This window comes from Pollicipes pollicipes, unplaced genomic scaffold (genome assembly GCF_011947565.3).
Source record: "Pollicipes pollicipes isolate AB1234 unplaced genomic scaffold, Ppol_2.1 Scaffold_7078;HRSCAF=8392_pilon_pilon_pilon, whole genome shotgun sequence".
NCBI lineage: Eukaryota > Metazoa > Arthropoda > Thecostraca > Pollicipedomorpha > Pollicipedidae > Pollicipes > Pollicipes pollicipes.
The window spans coordinates 170,656-191,708 of record NW_023596994.1 but is presented as its reverse complement, the minus strand read 5'-3'; the positions used below and the strand labels follow the sequence as shown (position 1 = coordinate 191,708).

At 62.1% G+C, this 21,053-nt stretch overlaps 1 long non-coding RNA gene across 1 annotated transcript; it reads left to right on the top strand.

Annotated features, from left to right (window-relative positions):
- Positions 1-19,573: 19,573 nt before the first annotated feature.
- Positions 19,574-20,732, top strand: LOC119108929 (uncharacterized). The gene is made up of 3 exons (XR_005095372.1): positions 19,574-19,615; positions 20,100-20,305; positions 20,566-20,732. It is a non-coding gene; the product is annotated as an uncharacterized LOC119108929 (long non-coding RNA).
- The last annotated feature ends 321 nt before the right edge of the window (positions 20,733-21,053 follow it).

Genomic DNA, 21,053 nt, shown 5'->3' with positions numbered 1-21,053 from the left:
CTGGTTGGCGCAGGTAGGTCAGGTATCTTTAGACGACCGGTCGGCGTGCGGTGCGGATGCGGGTGGAGGCCGCCCATGGCAGAGGGGACCGCACAGTGGCGCTGACGACGCCAGCGCAGATAATGCCCCCCCCCCCCCCCCGACCCGTCCGTGACTGTGAACGATGGATTTATGCTTTGATTCGACCGGGACCCCACGATGGCCTGACCCCGGCGCGACCTCTCGGCTGGAGTCCTGGCGTTCCCTCGCCGCGCCGCTGATCCCTGTCGTCCTCGTTTCAGGATGCCTTCTCAGACGGACTCGGTGGTCGCCTCTCCGGACGCAGCGGCCACACAGAAGCTGCCTCCAGCTGAACAACAACAAGAATCAGTCGGTGTAACCGGACTGGACGGTGCCCCTGTCTGTCAGAGGTGCCGGTGGCGGCGCATGCCGAGCCGCGCGGCATTCGCGGCTCGTAACGCCGCCATCCTGTTGGCCGTGCCAAATGTCCCGGGGCATTTCCACTTAGCTGGCGTGTTTCCCCCTTGGCCAGGGCCTGTGTGCGCCGGGGCGGCCGGCATGAGACCCCCTGGACTGCGGCGCACCGTCAGTAGCAGCCGCTGTGCGGGGCCTCTGTGGTGCCGGCCCAAGGACGCCCCGGGGTCCCGCCGCCAAACACAATACGTTAATGCAGGGGCGCAGGGCGTGCCGGGCGCCCTCCGCGCAGCCAAATAAACAGGCCTGCGTCCCTCGGCGTCGATCGAAAACAGGGCTTGCCGGGCCGCTCCGGCAGGGAGAGGACACACATGCCTGCAACGCCATGCACGTGTCAGGGACCGCTACAGCTGGTGCCACCGAAGTTGTGCTATTGATGCAACGTGTTGGTGAAGAGAATACTTACATGTTTTACACACACACACACACACACACACACACACACACACACACACAACACAAACACACACACACACACACACACACACACACACACACACACACCACACACACCACACACACACACACACACACACACACACACACAACCACACACACACACACACAACAACACACACACACACCCACACACACACACACCACACACCACCCACCACACACACACACACACACACACACACCACACACACACACACACACCACACACACACACACACACACACACACAACACCCACACACACCACCACACACACACACACACACACACACACACACACACACACCACACACCACACACACACACACACACATCACACACACACACACACACACACACACCCACACCACACACACCTCACACATATATATATATATATATATATATATATATATATATATATACTATATAACATGCGTCATAAAGACGCGGTCATTACTTCATATCTGTCATGATACATAGGTGATACAATCAGATCACGCAATCGGTCTTATTAGCATTCATTTGAACGTCCACCATGCTTGAGTCGATACGCGCGCGACCTAACCAGCCCGGCGTTACTTGACTTTGTTCCTGGCCCACTTGGCCGAACCTACGCCTGTCAGTCCCCCTCGGCCGAATCCACGCCTGCTGCCGTGTGCCCCGTCATCGAACCATTTCCCTCCAGAGCCGTTTGTCGTGCTGGAGGCTCGGTATGGTCTGAACAGTGGCTGTGACCAGCCTGGCTGTGGTATGGTCTGTACAGTGGCTGTGGCTCGGTATGGTCTGTACAGTGGCTGTGGCCACCCGTTGGCACCTGTCACGATTGAGGTCGCCGACACCGTGCTCCGTTTGAGCACGTCTCTGCGGGCACGGAGTCATACCCCGACCGTTGCGGGCCTCGGCGGTCGCTGTGTCGTCGCCGACAGCTAGGGGCGGTGTCAGGCTCCCCTGTCTGCGGCCCGGTGCGGTCAGCAGCCGCGGCTGGCCGGCCGCCGTCGGCAGGTCAGCGCCGGCGGGCACGCTCGCCCCGCCCGCGACACCACAACAGGCGCCGGCGGGCACTGCACTGCCGGCCCGGGAGCAAAGTGGCGCCACTGCCTGGCCCCGAGGAGCTGGCGGCGGCAGCTCGTGTCCCAGCCGGTCCAAGACTGGTCTGTCCTGCCTGACGTCGCCACCGGCTCGGCCCTACCGCCAACAACGGCGCCGCACCAAATGGAAACTTTGCCTGCCCGCCCAGCGTCCAAATTAACTTTTAAAGGTCCGGGAAAGTGCCAAATTTCAATCCAGGCGTCGTCAACTGATCAATAATTTACTCGGCGGCTGGCGGCTAGGGGCGCGCGCTGCTCGTCAAACTTGTGATGGTTTCACAATCTCTGGGGGCGTGTGCCGGAAAGGCTGGCCGGCCGCCGGGCGTGCTACAGCATGAACCGGGCGCCCGAAGGCCACCCTAATGTTGATCAGCGCGGCACGTGGTGGACCACCGACCTCCATGGGGAAGATCTCGGTTATTTTTATTGTTTTATGTTCAACAAGTGATGATTTTCTGGTGCTTCCAGAGCACAGGATAAGATGCCATTGTGTGCTCTCTTCGCATGATGCTGGCGCTGTAGCCCTCGTCGCGTGAACCGGAAGCTGTGCTTTTCAAACTCAGCCAAGTTCAAACCTTTTTCTTGCCATCTTGTTTTTGTTTCAGGAAGAAAGCACTGCGCAAACTGACCAGCTGGCGTATATCTCAGTGTGACGCCGTCATGCCATCAAGTACGGCTTTTGCTCGTCGTGTTTCAGCGCCGGAATCGGTCGTGTGGCCGATCCTGACCGGTGTTCCGGTGTGTCGTTTCAGGAGGACAGCGCCATGTCGTCGTCTTGCAGTGAGCTGGAGCCGGGGCCGCCGGCCGAGATGAGCCTCACCGAGCGCCTCATTCGTTCGCTGCCCATCTGGTTCCTGCCGGGCATCCACAGAGCCGGCGCCGAACACCTGCTGCAGGGCAAGCCTCCTGGGGTACGTGGCTGGTGCGGGACTTGGGCGGGCGCGGATACGCCGTCCGGGGTCTCTACACCACGCGGTGCTTGGCATGGGTGGGTTGACCTCGAGCGGATGCTTGAGGATGGTTTCGCCTGAGACCGGCGGGCCCGATCGTGGCTGTAAGTCGTGGTGCAGGAGAGAAGAAGTTGCATGACAACGCCCTCCTGAGAGTCATGCGAGTTGGTCAGTTTGCGTAGTGTTTTCTTCCTGAAACAAAAGCAGAACGGCGGCAGGGACGGGGCTGCATGCAGAGACGCTCTCCGGTGCACCCGCGGCCGTTTCTTCCCCGCCGGCCGCTTCCCGCCGGGCCACTTGGCAGCCGCCACCGGCAGCGTGGCTCGGAGCGCATGAAAAACTATGTCGTCGGCAGATGGGCCGTCGGGCCGCCGTCTCCACGCGCCCGGCACCTGGTGGCAATCACGACAGGGCGGCTCACAGCCCGCCCGTTAATACGTCCTCTAATTGCTCTCGGATGGCTCATTATCATGAACAGCCGACCGTTCGGACTTCTCCCGACTGGGAAGCTGGCGCCCACTCGGCAAGTCGTTAGTCGTTTTTACCGGGGCGGCGGCGGCGGCAGAGGGCGTGACCCAGATTGTTGCTCAGGAGGGACAGCTGGGCAGCAATCGAGTGCGGTTCAGGCGTGAGTTTAACGGCCGCGACTCACCGGCTGCCGCCAGCTGTTTTGTTTGGCGGCGAGCTGCCCAGATCCAGCGCCCCGCCGTCGGTAACATTCCCGGGGTGTGCCAGCGCTGCCGGCCGGGCTGGGGACGCCGGGCCGGGCCGGGCCGGGCCGAGCCGAGCCGGGCTGGGTGGGACCCCGTCCGCCGCCCGGCCGGCCAGGTTTCGCCGAGCTTCTGTCGGTGGCGATGTTGCCGATAGCCCGGCATGTCGGGCGGCCGGCGGGCTGTCGAGCGCGGCACCCGCTCCTCCCGCCGTGACGTCACGCCATGCTCCGCTGGCCGGCCGGCGGCGTCGGCCGCCAGGGAGGACGTGGGGTGCGGGTTGGTGGCCCCGCTGTCCGGCGCCCCGCGGCACACCGCTGCGCCAAACATCGTCACTGCTGAAAACTGTTGTGAGATGTTGACATGCTTGAGACATTAAGCACCCGCTTAAACACACTGGGCTAAACGGTAGTCGTTAAGTGTTTGCTATTGGGGTTTTTGGCAGGCAAGCCCGGTTTACGTCATTAAAGGCCACGGCTGCGACAGCTTCCTTGCTGCTGGACTCGGTGTTATTTTACTTCTGTCAAGTTGCCTCAAGCGTGTACTGAACACATGTCATACACCAATTAACTACAATGAAACGAGATATATCTAAGATTTGGTAGTGGCTCTATAAATCAGCGTGGTTTATAAGACAACGGGATGTAAATCTTCCATTTTGAAGTAATGATTTCACGGGGCTTATCATTTACTCAGTGTCTTGTTTAATTTCAACAGCGTGTTATCGCCAGTGTATGGCAATCTGTCACGTGGCGAAAAGGCGGGCACGTATCTATTCCGAGAGAAGCGCGTCTTCGTCAATTTAATCGGAAAATGCGCGGCCCCGGACCACTACCGGACCACCGGACCACCGGACCACCGTACCACCGGACCACCGGACCACCGGACCACCAGACCACCACCGGACCACCAGACCACCGGACTGCCGGACCACCGGACCACCAGACCACCACCGGACCACCGGACCACCGGACCACCGGACTTCCAGACCACCGGATCGTCACCGGATTACTGTTGCTCGTCTGCCCGGCGGCGGTCTCGTGACCTGACGCTCGTGACGGTGCCTGGCCCGTGACCAAATGGGGTCACGAGGGTTCCGGCCGCCGTGACGTGGGCCTCTACGCCATCGGCTGCAATCGCGGCCCTTCTCGTGGGTGGCTCTTCGTGCTGATAGGTTTTAGGACCGTTGCTTTGGTGGCTGGCCACCGAAGGCTGTCATGTTACGGATGGAGTATCTGTTGGGACCATCTTCCTCGTTTGGTGTGTTAGTACGGACACAATGTTTCGGCCATTTAACATGGGCCATCGCCATGTTTTGCAAGCGTCCTTTGAAGGAGTGGTTATCAGCACAACGTGGACATCAGCACCATGTGGGTCTCAATGCCGGGAAAAAATCTTGAAGCATCCAGCAGATGAACACTAAGTTTTGTCACCGAGAGAGCGTTCTTAGAGGTTGGCATGGTGGTCATAGGCTGGGCTGGTAATGAAACCTTGGTCCGAATCACACCAGTTCAAATGAGAAAATTCGTGTTGTGACGCGGCCGTGGCTGAAACACGAACACCATCCAGTCGTCCTCGAGCATCAATAATACATGACGACGGTCGAAGAATCAGTGGCCGAAACGTCATGTACACACTGTCACCAGACGAGAATGGTGATCCGAAAAATGGGCCCATTCGTCACGCGAAGGCCTCGTCTCAATCGCTCGGCAGAATATGTTGTGATATTTTCTCTGAGACACGCAGATGGTGGGCTGTTACTGTTACGGTTAAGGCGGCAAGGCGTCAAGAGCACGCGTGATTAGAGGCTATTGCTGCGAGATGCTGAGTACGCGTTGGACCATTGCAGGCAACCACAACAGCATAGCATTTTCTCCGGCCTTATAAGCATGCTGTTGTGCTGCGAACCATTTGCTCTATCAGTTCCATGTCGAAGCATGGTTGGCTTGCGGGGTTTTGAGGAGAACGTCGTACGGCTGACTACAACATACTTGGGCGATCGCAAGAATTTCTTTGACGATCTCTAACGGTGCCACACTTATCTGGAGCGTTTTCCCAGTCAATCATGCCATCACTTATCGCTTTTTTCATGGGAATGAAGCCCGCGTGGTTTCAGTCAGACAGAGGCCATGTCAGATCGCTTTCGCACAATGCCACCCGGGCAGATGGTGCCGTACCATCCCGAGCTGGCTGGGCCGGTCGGCGCCGTATTTCAGAGGGAGGAGGGGGGGGGGGGGGCGGGGGTCTGCGACTGGCCTGGGTCCTCTGCTGCCCGCTGCGGTACTGCCGTAGACCGGGGCCCCTCTGCCGAGGTATTTGTTCCGGGTCCGCGTGACTGACGCCGCGGATCGCCTTTGCAGACGTTCATCGTGCGCGAGTCGAGCAAGCCCTCGACCATGGCATTGTCTGTGCGCCTGCCGGCCGGCCGCGGCCCGCACGTGGAGCACTTCCTCATCGAGAAGCAAGAGGGCAAGCTCAGCCTCGAGTCGTCCGATAACCGCTTCGACAACATCTCCAGCCTGGTGGCCTGCTACAGCTCCCGCTGGTGAGGCAGCTCGGACGGCGGAACGGGAGCGCCACTGCCGCTCCGTGCATGGGTTCTAGTGAAGCCACGCGCAATCATTCGCCTTTGCGAATTAAATGCTTTGAAGTCAGCTCTCCTCAGATGTGAACGTTCCCGCCGCAGCGTCTGAGTCGTGACGGTCCCTTTGCTGCCTCGGTCCTCAAAGGATGTAACGGCGGACCGCCCGGGCATCGGTCTCCAATGATGAGAGTGAACAGCTGAGCGTGCGCTCGAGACCGACTGATTAATGACGTCACCTGTGTTCGGTGGCGAGCCGGCAGCGCCTGAAGGCGCACCGCAAGATTTAATTAACCGCCGCGTAACGACGGCTGGCGACGGAGGGGAGGGAAATTAATGAACGACTTGGAGCAAACGCTATCTCGTCACGCATCAACAAATACACGGTAACAGGATGCGGAGTTGATTTAGGTCAGCCACAACGTAGAACCAGCAGCGGCAGCGGTTCGGTCGTGGGCATCACATGCGGTCATATTTACCCCAGTCGACAAATTTATGGCCCTCTGCATTCAGCGGCACGGTGATGGTGCAGTCAAAATTCTGCGCAACCCATGTGATGGAAAGCTACATGGTGTTTGATATATGGCTCGTGGGAGTACTGGTATATGTCATAATGTGCGATAGCATTATCTCCGGCTCGTAAATTGTTGAACTAGCCGGGCTCCAGTCTCCCGCCTTTCCTGCCGGGGGCTGTGTTTACGACCCTACCCCGCGGCCCCTCGTGTGAAGAAGTCTCGCGGCGGGCTGGTGAGGCGCTGCGACACCCGGCCGCGATGAAGTGTCTGATCTCGCCCCAGAGGGCCGTTTGGTGGTCGTGACACCGCCCCGCGAAGCTGTGTACACAGCGGGGACGGTGGCGGCCAGCGGTGCATACCAATGCGACGCGATGGCCTGGCCCAACGCTGTTTGTCCGAGCTGTCGACGGCTGGTGGCGGCGCCGGCCCCGACGGGGTGATGTGGTCTGCCGCGGTCCCGACGGGGTGATGTGGTCTGCCGCGGTCCCGACGGGGTGACGCGGTCCAGCGCCGGCTCTGACGGGGTGACGTGGTCCAGCGCCGGCTCTGACGGGGTGATGTGGTCCAGTACCGACTCTGACGGAATGATGTGGTCTGTCGCGGTCCCGACGGGGTGATGTGGTCTGCCGCGGTCCCGACGGGGTGATGTGGTCCAGCGCCGGCTCTGACGGGGTGCTGTGGTCTGCCGCGGTCCCGACGAGTTGATGTGGTCTGCCGCGGTCCCGACGGGGTGATGTGGTCCAGCGTCGGCTCTGACGGGGTGATGTGGTCCGGCACCGGCCCCGACGGGGTGATGTGGTCTGACGTGGTCCCGACGGAGTGATGTGGTCTGCCGCGGTCCCGACGGGGTGATGTGGTCCAGCGCCGGCTCTGACGGGGTGATATGGTCTGCCGCGGTCCCGACGAGCTGATGTGGTCTGCCGCGGTCCCGACGGAGTGATGTGGTCCAGCGCCGGCTCTGACGGGGTGATGTGGTCCGGCACCGGCCCCGACGGGGTGATGTGGTCTGACGTGGTCCCGACGGGGTGATGTGGTCTGCCGCGGTCCCGACGGGGTGATGTGGTCTAGCGCCGGCTCTGACGGGGTGATGTGGTCCGGCGCCGGCCCCGACGGAGTGATGTGGTCCAACGCCGGGCCTGACGGGGTGATGTGGTCCAACGCCGGCCCCGACGGGGTGATGTGGTCCAACGCCGGCCCTGACGGGGTGATGTGGTCCGGCGCTGGGCCCGATGGGTCGCCATGGCCCCAGCGCGGTACGGACGTTAGCATAGTGCGACACATGTCGAGCCGGCGGCGCCGTCGTCCGCACTGCTCGGCCGCAGATGGGGCTGGCGGGAGCGAGGGGCGCCCGTCCAGCAGAGCGGCGGCTCCGGGGGCTACCGGCGCGCCGAGCGGGCCTGTCTCGCCTCCTCTGAGTGACGTCTGCAAACTATTGCGTCCAACACGGACGCGGCGTGTTGAGGCCTTTGACTGGTTACAAATACAGGCCGTTTTTCATGCCTTGATCCTGCGTTAGATCCTGGCGTTGATAAAGTATTTTGCGGTCGGAAAAAGCGCTGAAGAGGACGCAAACAAAAGGAGTGGTGCCACATACTGGTACCAAGCATCTGTCCCCTTGAGTAATGGTTGGATGCTGGCAAAACCGCGCCGAACCCGAGCTGCCCCCGCTGCCGGTAATGGTGGGATAAAACCGTATTGAACATTTGTCTCTCCCCTGACACTGATCAATAGCGTGGAGGAAATGTACGGGGAGGCCCGTCATGTAAACAATGAGAACGGGTGATTGTTGTTTTTAACGGGAGCTTGTTGCTCTGAGCCTGAAGGCAGCCGCTGCTGGGTTGAAAGCCAGGAGGAAAACAGCTTTTGTTTGCGTCGTTCGTTGTAATATTCGGCATTCAGTTAGTTTGCTCGTTCACGTACTTTTAGTGCGTGGTTGCTTTCCAGAACGTGTCAGTCTGGATGTTTCGTGAAAAGTTTGGCTTGGGGATAACTTGGGCATGAACTTTCGGAGCTGTAGTTGACGATGACTAATTATGAGCTTTTTTGAACAAATAGGGAGCATGTAATACCCGTCTCTTAAACGAGCAGACTGCCAACACGCATGAATAGCTTTCGGAGAATGAAATGATTAAAGTTAGTTGGTGCTAAAGCTTGCTTCTGTGCTATGAGCATGCCGGGACATTTTCCGCCCGTTTTTAGCAGGCCTTTCCCTCTGCTTTCCTGGGCCTCAGAGGGCCCTCGGTACTGCGCTGCAGCTAACCCGCTGGGGATCCGGGGGCTCGCGAAACCGACCTCATATTACACCATAAACGCATTACTGGCGCCGCCTGGCGTCAGTTAACGCATCTAACTAAGCCAATTATGGCGCGCAAGAGGCGGTCCAGTGGAGTGCCAGTCACTTATTTCCCACTTGGAAACTTATATCCTCGTTAAGCCAGAAGTGGTTGCCTTTTGAAATACCACGTTTTATTAAATCGGTCGCTTGGGGAATATTCCTGTTAGAGGCATATTCCTGTGTGCGTCCTTACTCTGTCAACCGCAAAACATTTATAGGCACTTTGTGCCTGCCTATTGCTTGGGATGGCGGACGAGCAACTAAGCGGCCCAACAGAGGTGACCAATCAACACTGAAGCGATGCCATCCTTATAAACAGCCACAGCGCCGCTCTCACAAACAGCGCGCATGCAGCAAACCCCGCTGGGCTCTGAGCGTGCGTCGGTCTTGGGCTGCTCCGCTGTGCCACCCCATTGCGCCATTACGCCCAGCTCACTGACAGATTTCCTTGAGTTGGTGCGCCATTTCATAACTGGCGTATTTCTGTTTTCGTATTGTTATCTGTACTCATAACCTTGTTAGGCAACGTCATGTCATCCTCGTGCTTGAGCGCGCCTACCAACCCCACATGATGTGTCTGTGGGTCCATGGTGCTGCACGTGTACTTCTCCCGCTCCCTCTCGCCCCTTCGTCGAGCCTATGACTCGCACAGTGGGGGTTGATTTCTCGTGACCGCCATTATCCTCCAGGTTTGTGCGTGTGCGAAATGCATTGTGCCGGAGCGGATGTTTTCCTTTCCGGTCTCATGGCTCCCGCACTCGCGTAGAACCCTCAGAAGCATTCCGGTTCGGCTGGCAGCCCGCTGGCTGACCAGGCACGGACGCCTGCCTCGCAGCGTCACGCTCACGGACCAAGTGGACGGCGTCCACGGTTCTGCATGTAGGCTGGACTTCCCTCAGTGCAGGCGATATCGACAGGCGATGGGTGGGTGCGCTCGGTTGCCAGTGGGTGGGCCGTGGGTGGAGCAGTGACCCGCACGACACATTGGTAGCGTCGGCAGTCCGCTGAGCTCTGCGACGGTGGCTGGATGCTCCGGCGATCCTCTGGCCACGCGCGGGCGTGCCCGCCGTGCGCTGACCCCGGCCGCCCGGCCGCCGTCGGGACCGTTCGCCAGCCGGCGGCGGCCCGCTCGATGAGGCCTGCCGGCGGCGGTGGCCGCGCTGACCCGGCCCGGCTGGCGGCCGCCTATTGTTGGCGCCGGCCCCACCGTAATGAGTCGCACGCTCGCGCACAAAAACGACGTCCGTTAGCGGCCTGCGATCGCTGCTGCCGCCGCCGCCGCCGCCGCCGCCGCTCAGAGGCGTCATGGGCCGAACCCGACCTGACCTGAGCCGCGGTTCACTCGGCGCCGCCGGTGCCGCTGCCGCCACCGCTGCCCAGAGGTGTCATGGGCCGAACCCGACCTGACCTGAACCGCGGTTCACCCGGCGTCGCTGGTGCCGGGTCATTCGCGGTTCGTGGCCGCCGCAACGATGGACGGGTGCGGCGGCGGCGGCGGTGCTCGACAGAACGGGCCGGCGCGACCGGGATGCCGCGACGGACGGACGCTGTCGGTAGCCGGTGCAGTGCTGACGGACGCTGTCCATAGCCGGTGCAGTGCTGATCGATTGCCGTGCAGCGGACAGGCCGTCCTGAGATGCATATCTGCCAGACGCCCCGCCGCGGCACGAGTCGCGTCGACGGACCGGAGACGCAAGCGCGCCGCGCCGCGACGTGCCGAGCCAAACGTGGCGCGGCGGCGTGAAGCTGGTGCTCACGAGCGCGCGTGCACGGGACCGCAAAACTCGCTCCGCTACCGCAGCCGCGCCGGACGCAGGAGAGCGCGTCGTGATCTGGAGAGGTGTATCACATGGAAAACCTGATGCCGCGTGCTGTGTTGGCCTTTTGTCGTGTTGGCCAGCTGTAAATGCCATTTGTTAATGTAGCACACGTTAAGTTTGATAGTCATCCGGATGTTCATGCTTTGGCTGCGATACCTTAACGATGACACTGGCTCCAACGTCTGCCCTTGCCTAGTTTCACAGCGGGGTCGAAATTATTTTGACGCTGCCAAGCCAATCTTGTCTGACTTGACGTCGACCTTCTAGTTTTCCCAATCCATGCATGCTCTTGGCAAGGGCCAAATGTAAACACTCTCAGTTGAATCCATTTGATGGTGATGTTTGAACAAACTATGCGTGCAGCTTTCATGTTCGTAATCCGAGCAGCTCATCGGAGGACATGTCTGCTTTTTTGTCTTGAGTTGGCGAACACAGCACGGCTTGGCTTACCAGTTCCCGGGTCACAGCACCACGGCTGTGGCTTTGTGGCCTGCGCTGGCGCGCCTCACTGGGAGCGACATCGTGGAGCGCCGTTGTCGGTGCGTTCACGCTGACGCGACTGCGGCGCGCGTCTAAATTTGGCGCGTGACGTGTCGGAAACGGTAGCCACGGGCTCTAGCCAGGGTCGATCGTGACAGAGGAGACGGGGCAGGTCCGCAGGCTGTCACAGTGGATACACGGACTGTGACAGTGAGACGCAGACCGTGCGCAGACTGAGAGCGGAGACGTGGGCCGTCCGCTAACTGTGACAGTGGAGACACAGGCCTTAGCGAGCTGGCCGCTGCCATGTGGCCTATGCCTCACCCGAACTGGTGCACCACGGCGTTCGCACGCGGGGGCCTCACTCTCTAACGGCTGCCTGAGCCGATCCTCACGGGCCAGGTACCATCCCGTGGTGGCTGCGGCGCGTGCGGTCGGTCGTCGGTGGGACGGAGCGGCGGGGCGCCTGACGGACGGCAGCCGCTGGTGGCACGTCGTCAGCGGCCGGGGCCGACGGCAGCTTGCTCACGCCGCCCAGGTCTAGGGGCGGGCGGTGCCGGACTGACCGCATTCCTGACTGGCGTTATTTACCGCGGCTGCTGTGGTGTATCTGCATAAGCTGGAGCGCTATGCCATGACGTGGCCAGACGTAGCCGCCCATCGCCAGTCTGAAGTCGTTTTGGAGGTGGCTGCATGTCTGCGCGTCCTGACCGGTCTCTTCTGGAGCCGCCCGTCTTCGCATCCCGACCGGTCTCCTCTGGAGCCGCCGTCTGCGCGTCACGATCGGTCTCCTCGGAGTCATCTGTCTGCGCGTCCTGACCGGTCTCCTCTGGAGCCGCTCGTCTGCCCGTCCTGACTAGTCTCCTTTTGAGCCGCCCGTCTGGGCGTCCCGACCGGACTCCTCTGGAGCCGCCCGTCTGGCGCCTCATCAGACGCCCTGCCGTCTGCCTCAGCAAACGTCTGCCGGCGTCTCCGGGCGCTGTGCGTGACAGGACACGGCGGCCACTGGGCGCGCCGTCTTCATAACTCTGGTGTTTTATAACAGACGTCAATTTGTTGGAACTGTAGACGGCAAACATTGTGGGCTGGAGATCAGCTGATGACACATGGCGGGGGAGGGGCAGCGGGGGTGTGCCTATACTGGTACTCAATTAAAGGTCAATGAATATCTCGACCCATCGGCAGAAGCCGTGGCTGTTATTCGCTGAACCCAGCTCTGTGGATCGTGACTCATATCCGTCTCAGCCACTTCCATTTGTTTGGTGTGGCTTCCATTTGCGAGATCCCCTTATTAGATAAACATTTGTGTGTGAAAATTAGGAGTAGGTGGAGAAGTTTACAAATGGCAACAGCAGCCAGACATTGCCACCCTCAAAACAAATGCCACGGCCTGAAACGTTCATTCCATATGAAGAGCAGTTAAGCCTTGCACATGCCGGCCTCATACGCGACCACCTCCCGCGCCCAGCGCGATGATATCGCCTGACACTTTGCATAACAGATTATTTTCTGGCTAAGCCGGCGCCAGCGGGCCACAAAGGGCCGTGAGTGGGTGAGTAATTACCGCCCGGGCTGACGTATAGGCGGCGCTGGCTGCGCTCACACCAGTCTGGCCACCTTCCAGCGACGAACTGCCCGTGCAGCTGCGCCTGCCCGACAGTCTGCAGAAGGCCGAGTCGCGTCACCAGCTGTCCTCGCGCGCCCTGCTCGGACAAGGTGAGTCGCCACCGGCGGCGCGGAGCTCCCTCACGCGGCCGGGTCGCCGCGCCAGGCGAGCATTGTGGGCCTGCTGGGAGTTCGCCGGCGGGAGTCCGATGATCTCACGTCTTGGTGATGACGTTCCCGTGATGGCAGCCTGATGAAAGCGGGCGCGATCTTCGGCTCCGCTGCGGATGAGGCTGGCGAAGAGCACACTGGTTACTTTGTAAATCTGGTAGAACCTTACCATCGTCTGTTGTGTTTTCCCCGCGTGCTTTCAAGGCTCGCCATCAGGCATGCTTCCCCGTGTTATCAGCGGTAGCCAACCGTCCGTCGCTCCGTTATCACGCCTCCGGGCGGATGGTCGCCACCTGGCCGCCAGCGCAGGCCGTTTCGGCTGGTGGTTATCTCAGCTCTTCTCCGTATGCCTCCTGACTCAGGCGCGCGCCGCCGTCGCGCCCGCACGTTATCAGGTGGTTGGAGACGGGGCGGCGGCGGTTCGTCGGCGCCACGCTATCCACTCGGTATCCGTTTACCCGCTGCTAGGACCCTCCGGGTCGTCCCGCGTTCTATTGCCGCTGTCCGCGTGTACCGCCGACCTGTCGCCGGTCCTGCGGCCACAGAAGAGATCCGTCCATTCGCCGGGTGGGTGCGGTCCGGTAGCTGAGAGTGGTAATGAGTGGGAGCACTTCCCGGAATCACGGGCGTCGGCTTTAGGTTGCGAGGTTTCGTCCCCCGCGTTATCTGGAAGCGGGACGCTGTGTGTCACTGGAACGTCTCTTATGCCACCTCATGCGTGCGGTGCTGCTGACTCAGGGGATAACGATTTGCAATGCCTAGAGCCAACTAATAAATAGCTTTGCACTCGTGTCCTTGGGTGAGGTCATCCTGGTCTCTCCCGGCAGAATTCTGGCAGTCGCGCTTGGCGAACAGCCCGTCAGGTGGCAGCACAGGCGCGGGTGGCAGCAACGCAGTCGTCGACGGCGAGCAGCCTCAACAAGCCGAGCGGCGGCCACGGCAGCCAATCGAGCCTGGGCAGCCTGGGCAGTCCGCCGGGCGCCCTGCAGCCCGGCCGCACACCGAGACGCTCACCAGCCAGTCGAGTCAGGGCAGCTCCAGCGGGCCGCAGCAGGTCGACTCGCCGCTCACCACCTTCGGCAAGCGGCTGGCGGTGCGCGCCGCGGCCGAGGGCCGTGCCAGCCCCGTGACGCTCGCGCTGGTGCCCATCAGCGAGCAGGAGGCGGATGGCGGCCGGCGGCCGGCAGCGCACTGTCGCCCCACGCCGCCCAGCAGTCTGCAGCTGCGGCCGGCCGCCGGCGGCGCCGCCAGTCTGCTCAGTCCCCAGCCTGGTGAGCCGCGTCGACAGCCCGGGCGAGCCGGTTGCGCGCGCCGCGCCGCCGCGCCCGCCGCCACGCTGGTGCAAGCCCTCGCTCACGCCGCCGGCCGGCAGCAGCTTCAGCCAGACTGGCGGCGGCCAGGTGCGCAGTGAGGTGACCATGCTGATCGGCGGCCAGGGCGTCGGCCGCCAGGTGCGCAGCGCCTCCAACAACGCCGGTACGCGAGCTGGCGCCGGCGCCGGGGCGGCGCGGCCTGGCGTCAGCCGGCCTCGCCCGTCACAACGCCCGCCTCCTGCGACGACGACGTGCTGCTGACGGGCGGCGCCGCGCGCCAGCCGCCGGCGCGGCCGCAAGAAGCGTTCCACTCACTACCAGGAGGCCGACATCCTGGAGCTGCCGGCCAGCTACTGCCGCAGCTCATGTGGCCGACAAGATCTCGGACTACGAGGACATTTGGGCGTCGCCACCCGCGCGAACTGCAGCCGGAGAGCACGTTCAAGCCCCGCACGGCCGCTCGCTCCATGAATGACCTGAGCGACGCCGCTCGCGGCGCTGCCGAGCCGCCGGCCGCCGCCAGCGACCGGACGGCGCTGCGCCTCGAGCTCGGCCCGTCGCGACCCGCCGGCGCCGCCCCTCGCTCGCCGGCCGCCGGCAGTCCGTTCTACGCGGTGCCGGCGGACGCCGTGCGCGACGCGGTCTCGGGCGTGCAGCGGCGCGCGCCGTTCGACCGGAGCGCGGCGCACCGCCACTCGGAGCCCAACATCCGCTGGGAGCCGCCGGGCCGCGGCCGCCGGCCGCCGCTCGAAACCATCGACTCCAGCGACGAGCTGCCGCCGCTCTCCAGCAGCGTCGACAAACCTGACGTCGACGCCGCGCCGCCTGCGCGCCGGCGCGCGCTCGCAGAGCTCGCATGGCATCGCTGAATCGGCGCGCCGTGGCAAGGCCGTGCAGGCCGCCGCGCGTGCAGTCGCCTCGCCGGTCACGGCCGCGCCGCGCCTCGCGCCAGCAGCCGTGGCGTGGCGACGCCGCCTGGGCGTCCGCCGGCGCCGACAACGAGGGCTTCGAGGCGGACACGGAGGCCGAGCTGGAGGACGCCGTGCAAACTGCGCCGGCCGCCGCCAGAGGCGCGCAACACGGCCTGAGGCTCTCCGAGTCAACAGAGGAGCAGTCGGAGGCGGCGGCGCGCCCGGCCTTCTCCAAGGAGGAGGAAAGTCGTATCGTGCAGGCCTACGTGCGGCAGAGTTTGACGCAGATGGCGGCGCCGGCGGCGACCGCGCCCGAACCCTCCGACTCGCACGCGTCCGACTATGACAACGTGCGGCCGGCGGGCGAGCCGGCGGCGGCGGCGGCGGCGGCGGCGGCGACAACGACGACGCGGGACGACCCGACCGAAGCCACCAAGTGCAGTCGATTATGCGACTAATGACCGACCAGATGCGGCTGCGCACCGGCCAGTTCGACGAGCCGCCCGCCGACGACCGCTTTTCACCGACTCGGAGTCGTTCGTGCACGTGTGCCAGGAGGCGGCCATGACGGACGACGACACGGCTGCGTCGGAGGGGCACGGCCGCCCGGCTGTACCCGCAGCGGCTGCCGCTGCCACGGGCCCCACAGGAGTCGCTCTACTGTGAGTCAGGCCACGGCTGGCCGCCCGGGCCCTCCTCTCGTGCTCAGGTCTCGGTGGTGCTGCGGTGTGCCGTCCACTCTGGATGCGTGGCTGCTAGGCTTGGCTGTCCGGCTGCTCTGAGGTCCCGCTAGCGCTCGGTGCTTATTTGAGGCTCCGTGCCTGGTGGTCCCGTGGTTCGACTCGCGCTGTCGTGCCCGTGTTGCCGCGTTGGGGTCGAATACGCGTCCCATCGTGCAGCTGCTGGATCGGGCGCGGTTCTGTCCCGATCGTGATCGGTGCACAGCACATTGGGCCGTGCGGGGCTGATGAGACAGCCAGCGGCAGTGGACGACCTGGGCGGCTCTCTCTGCGTGCCGCTACCGGTCGTCAGTGGTGAGAACGTGATCCGTACCGACAGCTCCTCCTCGGCTGAACTCCCTCCGCCTTCACCGGAGGAGTCAGCAGTCGGGTGGCGCCATCAAGCAGTACGTGCTGCAGCTGGCGGCCGACAGCACCAACACCTTCTCGTTGAACGTGCTCAAGTTTCTGCAGGTGGGTCACCGGCATCCCAGGCCCTCCGCGCTCGCCACGCGCACGCCGGCTCTTAGCTGCAAGGGGAATCTACGGGCACTGTAGAGTGTGTTACCCAGTAAAATGTTGTTATTGTCACGTTCCATCACGCCCTGCCACCGGCTACAAACGGGCTCGGAGTGTCTGGCGCCGGAAGGGACATAATCTGTTCTCATCAGGGTTAAAGCGCTCCTACTTACAACACTTAAGACCATGGCTTGGAAGGCGTCTTCTGATAACGTCTCTTTGAATACAGTCGTCCTGGATGATGCCATGTTGATCCACATGTCGTGAAATTGCCCCGGGCTTGACAGTGCACACGGGAGGCGACGGAGACCGATCCCCATGTCGTGAAATTGCTCCGGGCTTGACAGCGCACACGGGAGGCGACGGAGACCGATCCCCATGTCGTGAAATTGCCCGCGGCTTGACAAGCGCACACCAGGGTCGACGGAGACCGATCCCCATGTCGTGAATTGCCCCGGGCTTGACAGTGACACGGGAGGCGACGGACCGATCCCATGTCGTGAAATTGCCCGGGCTTGACAGCGCACACGGGAGGCGACGGAGACCGATCCCCTGTCGTGAAATTGCCCCGGGCTTGACAGTGCACACGGGAGGCGACGGAGACCCGATCCCCATGTCGTGAAACTGCCCCGGGCTTGACAGCGCACACGGGAGGCGACGGAGACCGATCCACATGTCGTGAAATTGTCCCGGGCTTGACAGCGCACACGGGAGGCGACGGAGACCGATCCCCATGTCGTGAAATTGCCCCCGGGCTTGGACAGCGCACACGGGAGGCGACGGAGACCGATCCCCATGTCGTGAAATTGCCCCGGGCTTGACAGTGCACACGGGAGGCGACGGAGACCGATCCACATGTCGTGAAATTGCCCCGGGCTTGACCAGCGCACACGGGAGGCGACGGAGACCGATCCCCATGTCGTGAAATTGCCCCGGGCTTGACAGTGCACACGGGAGGCGACGGAGACCGATCCCCATGTCGTGAAACTGCCCCGGGCTTGACAGTGCACACGGGAGGCGACGGAGACCGATCCACATGTCGTGAATTGTCCCGGGCTTGACAGCGCCACACGGGAGGCGACGGAGACCATCCACATGTCGTGGAAATTGCCCCGGGCTTGACAGTGCACACGGGAGGCGACGGAGACCGATCCCCATGTCCGTGAAATTGCTCCGTGGGCTTGACAGTGCCACACGGGAGGCCGACGGAGACCGATCCACATCGTGGTCATAGAGAACACGCGCCAGTTTGTCAACGGCATGAAGAATTACTTGGTGAAGAACGGCGAGGGTGATTTTCACCAAGATCGTCAACCAGGAAAGGGACAAGGTAAGTGCCGGCACTCACGAGCTACAGAGACACGCACGTACCGAAACGTGTTGCCACGGTTCGGTAAATTTAGCGATTCCTTTCCTGTGTAAAGAAACTGCCTGTACATAGAAAACGGGCACAGTTGTGACCGTGTGGTCTGAATGCCACGGGTGGGGTCAGGGGCGTAGACAAGGGGATGGCTGAGGGACCATACTCTCCCCCTAATACAAAAGTTCTGTACTAGACACTGGGCGGTATCACGGGAATCTGGTTCAAAGTCGCAGGATTTTTGGAAAATACTTAGCATTGGCCCCCCTGGGGAAAATGTTGGCCACGTGTCAGGGTTGAGCCCGTGCTTGCTATTTATCAAATCTGTTTTTGTGCGCACCATAATTCTGTACTGTCCTTTGCTTAGCTGTCGTCCACTGAGTTCCTGAACCTGGACGTGATCCTGGAGGGGTGTGCTGGAGGAGCTGCTGGTGCGACCCTTGTACGACCACATCAGCCAGCTGGCGACGGAGGATGCGCGCCGCAGTGGCGCCGTCCAGCGACTGGTTGAGAACCTTGAGTTCGCTCGCGGCCGCTCGGCCTCCTCGCTGGGGCTGAAGTCGGAGCGTCCGCCGCCGTCCGCCGCCGCACTGGAGATGATTCGTCGTTCGGTGGTTGAGATGCAGGCCGCCATCAGCCCGCTGGACAAGCTGGAGCACCTGCTGGCCGTGATCTCAGCGCTGTTCGCCGCCGCCGGCGCCAAGATTGCCTCCCTGCCGGCCGACGAGTTTTTGCCGCTGCTGATTCTTCACGCTCGCTCACTGCCACGCCACCACCATAGAGTACGGCAGTGAACAAAACGCACGCGCCCGAATAGTGGCATGTTACCAACCTCAATGTACAGCAGGTAGTGTGACGAATGTAGAAGTACACCACCACATCTTTGGTATGGAGACGGGCCACTTGCTCACCACACCACGGTGACATGCATGTAATGATGAAGGAAATGACGGTGTTGGCATTTAATGTTTGCAGAATATTCGGCACCATGCTTCGTATGGGACTATGAAGCACATATTCGCAAAGTTTCTCACTAGCGCATGATATGTATAAGCTGTCCCAAGCGAACCCAATCATAGCCATTGTTTCGACAGGAGTTTTCCATTGTTCATCGTCAATCGACGTATTAAAAGCTATGCGCGCCTTTGACCCGTCGACATGCTTTTGATGCGAGAACCAGTAGCGGATAGCGCCGGCTGCTGAGCCCCTCACTGGTGTGGAGGCTGAGTCTGTGGAGGCTGAGTCCCCCACTGGTGTGGAAGCCGAGCCCCTCACTGGTGTGGAGGCTGAGTCCCCCACTGGTGTGGAGGATGAGCTCCCCACTGGTGTGGAGGCTGAGCCCCCCAGTGGTGTGGAAGCCGAGCCCCTCACTGGTGTGGAAGCCGCCTCGGTGTCGTGCATCGGTCGACAGCGCCGGCGGTGTGACTGCTGGCCGGTGACGGGGGCGGGGTCGCCTCTCCCCAGTTTGAGGCCGACTACATGTGGGGCCTGCTGCACCCTATGCTGCTAAACGGCGAGGCCGGCTACTACCTGACCATGCTGTCCTCGGCCGTGCACGTGCTGAAGAAACCTGCAGCACTATCTGGAGGACCGGTCGCGCGAGTCCACCAGGAGCCTATCACACGTGAGTAGCCGCCGGAGCGCCGGCTCCGCTCAGGTCAGGCTGGACAGACGTGACCGGCAGACGCCGGAGCGCCGGCTCCGCTCAGGTCAGGCTGGACAGACGTGACCGGCAGACGCCGGAACGCCGGCTCCGCTCAGGTCAGGAGGCTGGACAGACGTGACCGGCAGACGCCGGAGCGCCGGCTCTGCTCAGGTCAGGCTGGACAGACGTGACCGGCAGACGCCGGAGCGCCGGCTCCGCTCAGGTCAGGCTGGACAGACCCGACCAGCAAAAGCTGGATGCCACCATTCTTAACGTCGTCGTAACCTTCAGATATTACGAGCTAGTCATTAGAAGGCGTTCATGAATACTCGGATTGCTTGTAGTGTACACAATGTACCGTTCTGGTCCGGCTTGTGTTTGTATCTGTCTTCATGTTTCGACTCACGCACCGGTGATGGCTGCAGTTTCATCATGAACGGTATGTGCCCGCGTGTGCCGGCAGTGTTCTGGCTCGTGCAGCGGCGCTGACTCGGTTGGACGGCCTGCTGCGAGTCATCATCCCTGACGAGCAGCAGGGCACCATCATCAGTCGCACGCTGCCGGCGCGGCCCAACACGAGCGCCCGAGACATCTGCAAGATGCTCGGCAACAAGCTGCGTATCACCAGTCCCATCGATTACGGTCTCTTCAAACTCATCAACGGCAACGGTGGGTGCCGGGACTGGGTGGGCGAGCGCAAGGTCCCGTGACGTGCCTCCCGCCCGTCTGCCGCTGTCGGCCGGTGTGTGCGGCCGGCAGTCTACTGCTGTCGGCCGTTGTCTGCGCCTACAGTGGACCGCTGTCGGCCGCGTCGCGGCTGCCCTGTCTCGGAAGAGCCGGCTGTGTGTCGGGCGATGGTCTCAGGCGGAGGCGCGGCCCGTGTCGGGTGTCGGGCGTCGGCCGCTCACCTCCGGTCCTGGCCTCCACAGAGACCCTGCTCAGCGACCATGAGTGTCCGCAGCTGCTCAAGCAGGAGCTGACCGCCAGCGGAACGCACTGTATGCTCGCCTACAAACGGCTCGAGTCCAAGATCGCCTGGCCCACGGCGCAGCTCTGAGTGACGTCACGATGGTGGCTCGCGGCGGCGTCACGGCTCCACGTGGCCTGGATTGGGCGTCACTGTGCGTCCGAGGCGCGCCCTCGTGTGTGTGTGCGTATCGTCAAGTGGTTCTTTTTGTACTCAGTTTTACACTTGGCGTGCGTCAGCGGCGCTCTCGTGACTAGATTTGATCTGCGCCGGTGTAGCGCTCCGTCTCGCAGTGGACAGCGCCAGTACGGCGCTCGCTCGGAGGGGGGGGGGGGGGGAGGGCAGCTCGAGGCCTGAGGTCTGGCAGCGCCGCGGCCGATATCCAGCGCCACTGGCACGCGGTGGATGAGGAGTGACGATGCCGTCAGCCGACCTGGCTGAGCCCAGAGA